The sequence below is a fragment of the Zerene cesonia genome, chromosome 15, assembly GCF_012273895.1.
Source record: "Zerene cesonia ecotype Mississippi chromosome 15, Zerene_cesonia_1.1, whole genome shotgun sequence".
NCBI classification, from domain to species: domain Eukaryota; kingdom Metazoa; phylum Arthropoda; class Insecta; order Lepidoptera; family Pieridae; genus Zerene; species Zerene cesonia.
The window spans coordinates 883,207-894,518 of NC_052116.1; the positions used below are offsets into that span (position 1 = coordinate 883,207).

An 11,312-nucleotide genomic window follows, 5' to 3' on the forward strand; every position below is an offset into this window, starting at 1 on the left:
TGGTAAGTCACGTCTACCTAGAAGGTGCCCATTTACTCGTCTCTTAAATGTACCCATATTGTAGTTCTCTGGGAAGACAGACGGCGGCAGGGAATTCCACTCTTTGGCAGTTCGCACTAAAAAAGACGACGCGAAGCTTGCTGTGCGAGCATTCGGTATTTGCACTAAGTATGGATGGTATCCGTGCGCCTGGATGTTCGTTGGAAGAAAGGGGAAGCAGGGATAAGACTGTGTAATTCAGTTGCGCATTCGCCGAATTGTAGACGATAGAACACCGAAAGACTGGCAACCCTACGGCGATGGCCAAGACTCAGAAGGCGGTTTTTACATAAATCTTCATCACCTATTATTCTAATGGCACGCCTTTCCATCGCATCCAAAACATCAAGATGGCATTTGGCAGTATCTGCCCAGAGGTGGCAACAGTATTCCAATACATGAAGTGGCTTGTTTCTAAATAGTTTTAAGCTTTCGATGAAGAATGAAGGAAATTACAAAAATCTAAGGAGATTATTAAATGGATTAAGGATTATCCGATGGTATGGTTTGAAATTTTTTCTTAGATTCTAAAGGTTGTGTACCTCTTGTGAATGCGTTATATATTTCAAATTATGAGACAATTATTAAATAAGCTTAAAAAACGACATTGACCTTCATTGCCAATACACGAAAATATATATATTTACTTATTATGGAAACTAATTCCTTTCAAACTTTTACAGATTTCTTTAATTTTAAATGAATTAATATCATGATTTAACAAAGGTCGTTTCACTTTTCTATGATTAGTGATTAAGTACATAGGATTAAAATAATATTATAATAAATTATGTAGAAGTTAGTAACGAATACGTAAAAATTAACGAATCGAGATTGTATACGAGCACAGATAATAAATCTTTTTTAAGTTGTCTGCGTAAGATCTGAAAAAAATTATTTGTGTAAATAACAAAAATAAAAAACGGTTACTGCTTACTCCTCTGCACGAGCATTGTAAAGCTACTATTAATAAAAAGTAAATGTTAAAGAAAACCTCGTTTTATTGAAAGAATTGTCTCGCTTGCGTACAGAGTATATGCGTAAAGGTACACAAAGAAATTATTTTATCCTGGCTTATCCTTTATTAATCAGTATAAAAAGAAAAAATCATGCCCGATCCTTGATAAGTGTACGTAACGTACGTAAGCTTGAATTAAATCTATCCCTTTAAAGTCAATGGTGTCTACACAACTCGCTTACATACAAATATACAGGTGAAGCTGATACAAATCCGTAAAATAATTATAATTGAAGAAAAACCTTACGTCATACACATAGGCCGTGTAACATAGTTGTCAGTGCAGTCACGTAAATCATGCAATAGCACCTTGATAACACCATTATCAAAGCGAATTAACCTAAATAAAATTCAATGTACGAGCCTTAGTAATACGTTTAGTAACGCGCCCTTTTTAGCCAACTTCCAAAAACGAAAAGGTTTTTTATGTTAGACTATAATATTTTCAAGAAGGGAAATTTTATCTAGTTCGATACAGTATGCTTTGGAAGTGGTTCTATATCATCAAGTTAGGATCTGATGGTGAAAAACCAGCTAACTTGCATACAAGTATTTTGGACCCACATCCTCGTTGTTCCAGTTCCCAGATGAGAGATTAGTTAGTAGAATTTATAGTTCGCTTTCGAGTAGTTTTAAAGTCGGTTCAATTGTTGTTAAAACATGATTTATTCAATCGAAGTTCTCAAAAAATTACTCCATGAGTTTCTACGGATTGACGTGAAACAAAAGTACAAACATTAGTATCACTATTCTTCTATATGACAGGGTTAAATGAAGGAAATTGAAATAATGTATCAGAATAATTTTTATTATAAAAGTACAAAAAATCTTAACTAATTATGACTATTAATAAGATATTTCTAAAAATATATCTATTAATTTTCTATCATTTAATGTAAATATATTTAATTAATAGTTTAAATTCGTCACTTCGACACTCTTTAACAATATTTATAGAAGAAAAATTACAATTTCATAATAAAACATTTCAAAATTAAAGACTTTTAACGGATTTAAAGACGATTTAATCATTACATTAAAATAAAAGTCTTAGATTTCTAAATGTATTTTATACTCACGTAAATCAAAACACATGAATAAACAATATAAAAAAAATTATGACCTTTACTTTCAGGACTTGTGATATTAGTATAAAATTAAAAATGTAGTTAATATAAAGGATTTTAAATTAAGAACGGAGAAATTGTTTTGAAAAAGCTGAATTCAAAAAGATTACATTATAATTCCCAAAAACAAAGAAGATTCTGAATTGGACTTTTTTTTTCATTTTATTACAGGAATGCTACGTGTGGGTTTTTTGCCGATTGAATTAATTATTTTTGTTTTTGATTAGAAATTTGTTCCATTAGAAGGTCTCGAATTTAAAAAAAATCTATTATTTTTTATTCTAGGTTACATTACAACAAAATATTAAAGTTGTCAATAAAACTCTTTTCCGAGATCATGTCCTTAGCTTCCATTTGTATCTTTGTATCACATGTGCATAATCTGAAAAAAAAACAAAATTAATTATTATACTAATACTAAAACATGAATAATTATACCTATGGTTAGAGAGTATGGGGGATTGTTTCAAAACCACTGAACTGTACTAGAATATAATTCAGAGGAGTTACTTGCTTTTGCCCGCGGGTTCGTCCCCGTATGAAACCTTGCGGTGCAATTATAATTGCAGTCAAAGATAACATAATGTTGTACTAGGATGCAGTGTAACTTGTTCATACAAAAATTGAGTATAGAACCATCTATAAATGTTTTATAAACAAAGCAACTAATAAAAGTGCCATCTTTGAATTTTCTTCAAAACTACGAGTTGTTTGTTACTAGCATATTATATTATTATCTGTGCTATTTGTATTACTCTTACAAATGTAATTAATTCATTTAACGACACGGACAATGACAAACTAATACCAACGATCATTTTTTGTAATCAGCGCCATCTATTAAAAATACATCGAACTCTGTCGTATACAAATGAGTTGATGTTGTTCTTACCCATTGATAGATGTCGCTAGTGCTTCCGCCGCTCATCTCGCCCGGTCTTCTCCTGCCGCTTGAGGTCATTGATCGCCGTCACGCTGCCGAAAAGCACTTTCGCCGTCACTTGCTGGAATTAAACGTATTACCAGTTAGATGATACGTGATTGATAGAACACGGCACACTGTGATTTGTATGGAAATGAAGTTCTGTTTCTCCGATCGGGAAACGCTGTAGCCTGTAGCGGCTTGAGATATAAGCGCAATATTGCATAAACGTAGATGTTTTATATAATATTTATTAAATATATTGTTTAATATGCAGTAAGATTTGCTTGTTAATCTTTTTTCTCATCAATTTAAGTTACATGGAGCCAGCATTCACGTTATTATTTCACAACAATTGTAAAAAAAAGTCAATGACTATGAAAACAGCTAATGTATATACATAGTGTGAAAAAAAAGTGAAGTCCCGTGTCCCCTAGTGGGGTATGGGGCAGATGATGTACATCCGTTTCACTGATCGATTGTCTTTAGGGACAAGTAGGTGATCAGCCTTCTGTGTCCTGCCAGACCGAGACATTCTTTTTTTTTGAATGTATATACATAGTCATTTGCAAATTGTTATTGTCAGTCCGGAAATTAATGATATCTTAATAATAGAAATTAAAAACTTTTTAACGGATTTTAAACGCGATTTATTCATTATATTATACACTTTAAGTGTTCGAAACGTCCGGTTAAAAATATAATGAATAAATCGCGTTTAAAATCCGTTAAAAAGTTTTTAATTTCTAAATGTATGATACTCGCGTGAAATGAAACACAAGAAAATACTATCTTAATAATAATCTCGCTATAAGCTCCTTAGATATCATATAAAATTCCCTAAGGAATGAAGAAGCATTCTCATGCTAAGACGTCAAACAATTAGTACACATACATACACCTATAATTAATTCATCAATTTATATAGTTACTGAAGGCAGACAAAGCCAAAATTAGTGTCAAGTGAGTATTAAATCTTCCCGATACAATAAATGTTAGCATTTTTCCTTCAGTTATGGACAATATATAGCTAAAACGAATAAAAAAATGATAAGCTTATGAAATATTTAATCACCTTATAACAAGTTCATTCTGTATTATATTATATTATGTACATGTTGTACGTTATTTTGCTATTTTGTTTCTCGACCCGCTGCTTGTTACATTTTGCCCGGGTTGCCTGGAAGAGATCACTTCTGAGTGATAAGGCCGCCCAACAAATTCTACTCTTTTTCTTTCTATCTTGTTATTAATATACATATTTTTTTAAGTTTCCTGTACAATTTTTGTTGAAGAGTAATAAAATAAATAAATAAAATAAATTATAATAAGTCCCTTAGTAATTTATACAAATTATCTATACTTCATCAGAACAAATATAACTATCTAATACGATGGAAATAATAAAAATAAGGACACCAAGAATTATATTCCATTTATGAAAAGCAGGTCAATTCGAACTAATGAAAATATTGTATTAAAAAATCCATTCCCTACATCCACACAAGTTCTCATTAAATTTTAATTAAAGGAAAAAAAAACTGAATAAAATAGCGACTTATTTGAAATAAAAGCTCGTATAAATTGGACGGCAAACCGCAAATAATCTGACGTCATGTAAAGCCTACTTTCTCTAAATGCTGCATCTATTGTGTCTTCGCCCTTGCTAATTGGCTGTAATGAGTTCTTGTGACCTTGTATATACAATTTATTACCAACAGTTGGATTGAGGTGAAATAGAACCGTATGAAAGCATTGTTATCTAGAGTTTTCCTTAGCTTAGAATTTCAGGTGGGTAATCCACCCTATGTTGGTTTTGAAGGAAGCATTTGAATTTATTAGTACGTAGATAAAATGTTTTCTGATTTAATTTCAGACATGGTGGCTAATCAAGGCAAGGTAACTGCGGAGGAGATGGGATATATCGATGCATTTCAGTACCATATTCACTATAACAGGCTCTTGGAACGGAAGACCGTCAAGGGTGATAGATCAGGCGTATCCTGCTGCAGCTTTAGTGTATTAGTATTCTATTGATATCCGATGTACAATGAAAATATCTTAGATTTTTATTTTAATACAATACAACATAAATTTTATTAACAAAAAATGAAACTGAACCTTATAAGGGAAAGGGATGAGGAAAGGACGATCAGAAAGAAGGAAGGGATTTGGAAAGGAGAGGGAACAGAAACAGATCTCTTCTGTTGTTCGTTAGATAAATTTGTTGTTAGTGCCTAATCTAGTCTCTTACAATATCCTGCATCTTCTTTATACTACTGAACTGATTCTGATGAAGCTTGAACTCTTTTATAACATAGATATACTGAAATATTTACATTTTTCTTTTATATCACATTGAATCGTAACGATCAATCTTTATATATCCTTATCAAACACGAAACTTCCAAATTGTCAACCTAAAGTACCTAATCGCAAAAACCCAATTTAATCCCTATATTTAGAAAGTTATATACAAGATTATATTTGATGTCATCAGCGGCAACAGGAATTACGAGTGATCAAAAACGGCAATAAATATTGATTAAGATGCCTTCACCGTGATGAATTGGTCCAGCGGATCCCTTTGAAGGAAGTTATTTGCTGTGACTTCTGAAATAAGTCCCTCGTGTTATTCTTGCTCCATAGTACTTTGTTATTGGATTATCAGCACCCTTAACCATATTTTTGTTGTAATAAAAACATTTATTGGGTGTAACAGCGTCTTATAGATTTCCATCGTATAGTATTCTAGCTTCGTTCCGCGGCTTCACCCACGTAAGTCCGTATCCCGTAGGAATATTGGAATAAAAATTTGCCTATATGTTATTCCAGTTGTGCAGCTATCTACGTACCAAATTTCATTGCAATCGGTTCAGTAGTTTTTGCGTGAAAGAGTAACAAACACACACACACATCCTTACAAACTTTCGCATTTATAATGTTAGTATGATGTGTTCGCTTCAATCTCTAACATTCATTTATCTAATAAGACAGTTTTGAATTATCTTGTCATATTTTAACATTTACCATTGGTTGAGAAAGCAATATATACAGAGAAGAACCAGCAAGACATTTTGTAGTTACTCTTTTAAAATCAATCATTTTTGTAAATTTGTGTATATACGTACGCATACCTCGAATCAGATGCTTAATTTATATTTATTCAAATAAATAAAAATACATAAATTTAGCATCTGATTTCGATAAATAATAATATGTTTAAATGATTTAAGTATGAATTAGAAGATTACTTATCCCTAATTCAAAATTCAATCAAAAGATATTTCAATCGAATATAACTGATTTCCAGAATCGCAGGTAGGTATAGGTACATCGAGGTATTCATAGAGAAACAGAGACCTCATCCCATCTAATTATAAAAACGACTCGAAAGCAATTTCGCGTCGATAAACATTAAAAATGGGCCGTAAAACCAATTTACTGTGACACACGGAGCCTGGAAGGAAGCCATTCCGTGTGCCAATTGCCCGGAGTGCTTAAGAAAACAATACATTTTTCCCTTGCATGTGACATAAAAGAAAATTCATTGGCCCGTATACCCTTGGCAAATGTTCAGGGTACGCAGAGTGCGCTCATTAGAGCACTGCAATGAGTTCGTACGTCGTTACCGTTAAAAGGAACGGAAATTTCTGGGCGTAAGTACTGCAAATAGAGAAGGTGTGTAAGGTGGTCCAATGGCAAGTTTAAGTTGGTGGCTGTTTCACACGTGTAAAACAATGTTTTGTAGTGATACTCTGTGATGCTAATTACAAAAATTATGATTCAGCCTATGCCACTCTCTAGCCTCCTAGCTATCTCCAGACACCAAGAACATATCAAAAATCGCTCCGTATCTAAAGAAACAAAAACAAACAGCTATATTTAAGATTTTCAAGACGAACGCAAAACGGATTACAGCTGGAGTTATCTTTGTAATTTGTCTAACGTAATGTCAGTTTTATGTTTTTATAAGCAAATTTCAACGCAATGAGCTGATTATTATTAAGTACATATTAAATGTTGTAAGCTCTATAATCCCGAATTATATATCTGAAACTCTAACTCTCTATTTATTCCTTCCACATTTTCACATAAGGTCTTTCCGCCAGCAGACCCCTAAAACTGAATATAAGTATTACGCAATTATAATATCGCTTCAAAAAGCCGGTGATTCAGTCCGGACTGTAATTGTAACAATGTGTCGAAATATGAGACATAGTTGGTGACCGTGTAAGGGGAAAGGATCGATTTTTGTTAGCCTCGATTCGATTTTAAATCTATATATTAATGCGTGAAGAGAAAACATTGCTTTTAACCAACACACAGCAATGATAATAAAGTCTGCTTGCAATTATTATATGGATGTTTGGAATATGTGAACAGCATTTCTTTCAGGCGTTGTTTTTTTGTTTTTTAATAGCTATGGGAAAACGCAAGTATTTCTGTACAGAAGCTGCATCAAAAAGCTTTCTTACTGGTTTTCGTGTGAAAGAGTAACAAACATATATACATACGTCCATCTATCCTCACAAACTTCCACGTTTATAATATTAGGTAGGCCATGGATCCACGGTTTACCCGTGTACATTCCAAGTGATCGCGCGGCAGCAGATGAAGGAATTCAATCCCCTTTTTCGTCATATAATTTTGTTTAATCAACGTATTAATTCTTCTTAAATATCAATTTAATTCTTCATTCCACTGATCGTCATTTGATGATTTCTATAAGCGTTTAGTTTTTTGGTTTCTGAAGGGAAAGAGCTCTGAATCCGCTTGTTCATTTAGGCTGGCTGGAGGCTTAGATTAAGATTCATTTTAAGGTGGACCAACATTATTGAATTTAACATCCTGTGTTATTGTTAAATTGAGCATCTTGCTCTTCATAAAATCATTGAAGATAACATATCTTGTAGGTCAGAATGAGGAAAAAGCAAGAGTAAGAGCTTCTAAACCTTACGGATATTGACCATTTCACGGGTTTTTAAGGTCCATTAAGCCACAGTAAGATGGTTATTAAATAGGGAGTCAGTTACTCGTTAGTCCGATCAGTTTCCGTTCAGCTCTTTTCTTGTTAGTCTTAATTTGTTCCATTATTCTTTAGAAGTATTTAGGAGAAATATTCTACAGTATTCTAGTATTTTCTACTATATTCTACGATATTTTAGTATACTCTATTCTACCATTAAGTTCAGTTTAAACAATGCACACGGCCTTAACACTGGCGTCTGCGAGTCGCTCCACATTTTGTAATTATAACGCGGAGTCTGCCATTATGTCAAATCGAGATCAACCGGACCGGTTCCTTCTCGATCATTGAGCGGTAATTAAAGAAAAATCGCCGCTTTCGGGTACCGTTGGTAAAAAAATGTGATCCGTGTTTTTTTGAACTTCAGATATATGAGTATTTTGAATATGGAATTTAAAACTCAAATGAAAATTGTTATTATAATAAATCTATAAACACATACAGATGCATATGTATGTTGTGATAAAATTTATTTTGTGAAAACTAGCTGGTGGCCGCGTCTTCAGTTTCATGCGCAAAGTTGATAATTGTAACAAATGTCACATGACACTAATATTTAAATGAGAAAGTTTATTTGTTTGGATGTTTGTCCGTCAAAAACGCTGAAACTACTGAACGGATTTTGTTGAAATTAAAAAACTTGAATGATGGGACACTTTCATCCTGATTAGATAGTAGATCTTCCCTTGGAAATGCTTTCCCAAAATAAACATAAAACTCCTCTGTTGCGACGTGAAAGGAGGACAAACAAACAAAACTCTTGCAATAATATTATTAAGTAAGAATTTGTAAATCTTACACGACGCAATGACCAGATTTATGTTTACTCTAATTTATAGATTAAAGCGTCTATGCTACAATTATTACAATGAGCTCTAAATCGCTTATTAAATTTTTAATTGACTTTTTATACTCATTAGAAGTATACTGCTCATGATAATCCCTATTATTATCTTGATAGATTTTAAGCGAGTATTATATAAGACTTTTGAACAGGTTTTACACGCGAATTATTCCAAACGTCACGATAAAGAATATATTGTATAAACCGCGTTTAAGTCTTAAATTTCCAAATAATTATACATGTTAACAGTATGTGATTTACGATGCTAATAGGACTCGAGGATACGGGTTGGAAACTTCACCCTGATCCCAACTCATGATTCTGTAACAGATAGCAGTAATGGTTGGCTCCGTTTGAAAACTTTCCCTTTAAAACCCCTTAAATATACTCTCTCGCTCCCTTACCTTACCTTCAATATAGGTATAGTATAGAGCAGAGTCGCTTCCCGCGTCTGTCCCTTTAGTAGGTATTCTAGATTTTTAAACTAAAAAACGGATTTTGATGGGTTTTTTTTACAGATAGAGGAAGATTAATATGCATAATAACATCTTTTAAACTATTCTGAATTAAAAGCGTGGGATGCCTCGGGATAAGTCACTAACATAAATGTGTTAAACCATCACACATTTAGAATCTAGAAATTTCCCTTTCACCAGCGTGATTCAGGCTACAAGATCCTGTATCCAATAGTTACCTGATAGTTTCCATTGCCAGTGACGTTGGGTGGGTTATAACCCCTACTGCCGAAGCCCGGGGTGGGGCCGCCATGATAAAGGGTGTTGTTGTTTGCGTCGCGCGTCGTCGCTGTAGCGTACGTCGACTTGCAATTATGGGACATGCTGTATAGCTGTAAAATATGGTAGGATATTTAAGGTCTAAATGGTGGAGTGAAATGAAGATATTCAGTGTTGAAAAGTATCTAAGTATATACCGAAAGGAAATCCCGCATAGTTCCCTTTCCCGGGTATTTTCGGGATAAAACCTCTCCTATACCCTTTCTCGGATTTCTAGCTATCAACTGTACCGAATTTCAGGTATGCTAACTATAGGAATTTCATGCAAATCGGTTCAGTGGTTTAGGCGAAAGGAAAAGACAGACGGGCAGTGTTTCACGTTTATAATATTATTAGTTTTGAACTTATTTTGTGAAAGTATTGCAATATTAGATGCCCAAGATATAACTTGAAATATTTTGATTATAAACTTTTTTTTTTATATTTCAAAAGGGATTTTTTTGTTATCACTAGTTTCATATCATGCGTCAATGTACTTGAAAATAATTAAAATGCCTACCTAAGATTATTATATAGTTCATTATTACTATTTGTCTCATTTAAAATTACGTAAGATTGTTTTCTGGTTTAATGCTTGTTTAAAAAATAATTCACTTACAAGGAAATAGCGTGTCTCACTTATACCGGACCCAAATACGGAACAGTTGGTTAAGAAAGTGTTATTTATAAAATAACAATATATATCTCATAAAATTTCACGTAATACGGTTAACCGCAAACGAAAAATTCCGTGTCAGGAAAAACCCGGTATTAATTGTTTCGTAAAAACAATTTAAAGAATAAATTTTAAGCTTTTATTTGCCTTCGATTATTGTGCAATTTTAAAGTATATATATATTAGTAAGTATATATTTATTATTATATATTCATACAGTTTTTGTGTATTAAGCGATCAATTGGCTAAAACCCAACACCTTTTAACTAAGAAAGGGAAATTAGACATCAATTTAGGAAACAAAAATATTTAAATATTAAAACTAGTCGTTTATGTAATTAATGCAACTGAAACAATACTTTTTATTAAAACAAGATGCGTTTTTTAATTTTTCTGATGTCATTTGATTCGCCAATCTTTGACCGTCTTGCCGCGACTGGTTATCTTATCACATACTTACGTAGGGGCCAATTATAAAAAGCGGACATGTCCAAAAGTGTAGCAAGTCTGGTGGCCGATACAGTTATAAACAGGGAGCGAAATAAGAGACGAAAAACGATATGCTTGGACCGAGGGATAGGATCGCGCGGTGAATGTGAAGCATTTTAATTGTATTTAATATTGTTATAACTATATATTATTTGAATACTAGGCATTCATGTAATTCGAAGCTTTTGATGTAAACTACCTATTATATACGTTTTTTTAGTCTTTCAACGCAAAAGGCTACGCTAAAATTTATGTATTTTATTTCATACTAGCGGTCCGCTCTGGCTTCGCCCGTGGTCATATAGCCTATATATAGTCTTCTTCAATAAATGGGCGATCTAACACTGAAAGAATTTTTCAAATCGGACCAGTAGTTCCTGTGATTAGTGCCCGTA

General features: G+C 33.0%; 1 long non-coding RNA gene across 2 annotated transcripts in view; it reads right to left on the reverse strand.

Annotated features, from left to right (window-relative positions):
* Positions 1-2,343: 2,343 nt before the first annotated feature.
* The window catches only part of LOC119832645, a 29,878-nt gene continuing 20,909 nt past the window's right edge, over positions 2,344-11,312 (reverse strand). For both annotated transcript variants that reach the window (XR_005287926.1, XR_005287925.1), the window contains exons 2-4: positions 9,674-9,826; positions 3,077-3,188; positions 2,344-2,566 (exon numbers count right to left, since the gene is read on the reverse strand). This is a non-coding gene — a long non-coding RNA (uncharacterized LOC119832645). The remainder of the gene's footprint in view (positions 2,567-3,076; positions 3,189-9,673; positions 9,827-11,312) is intronic.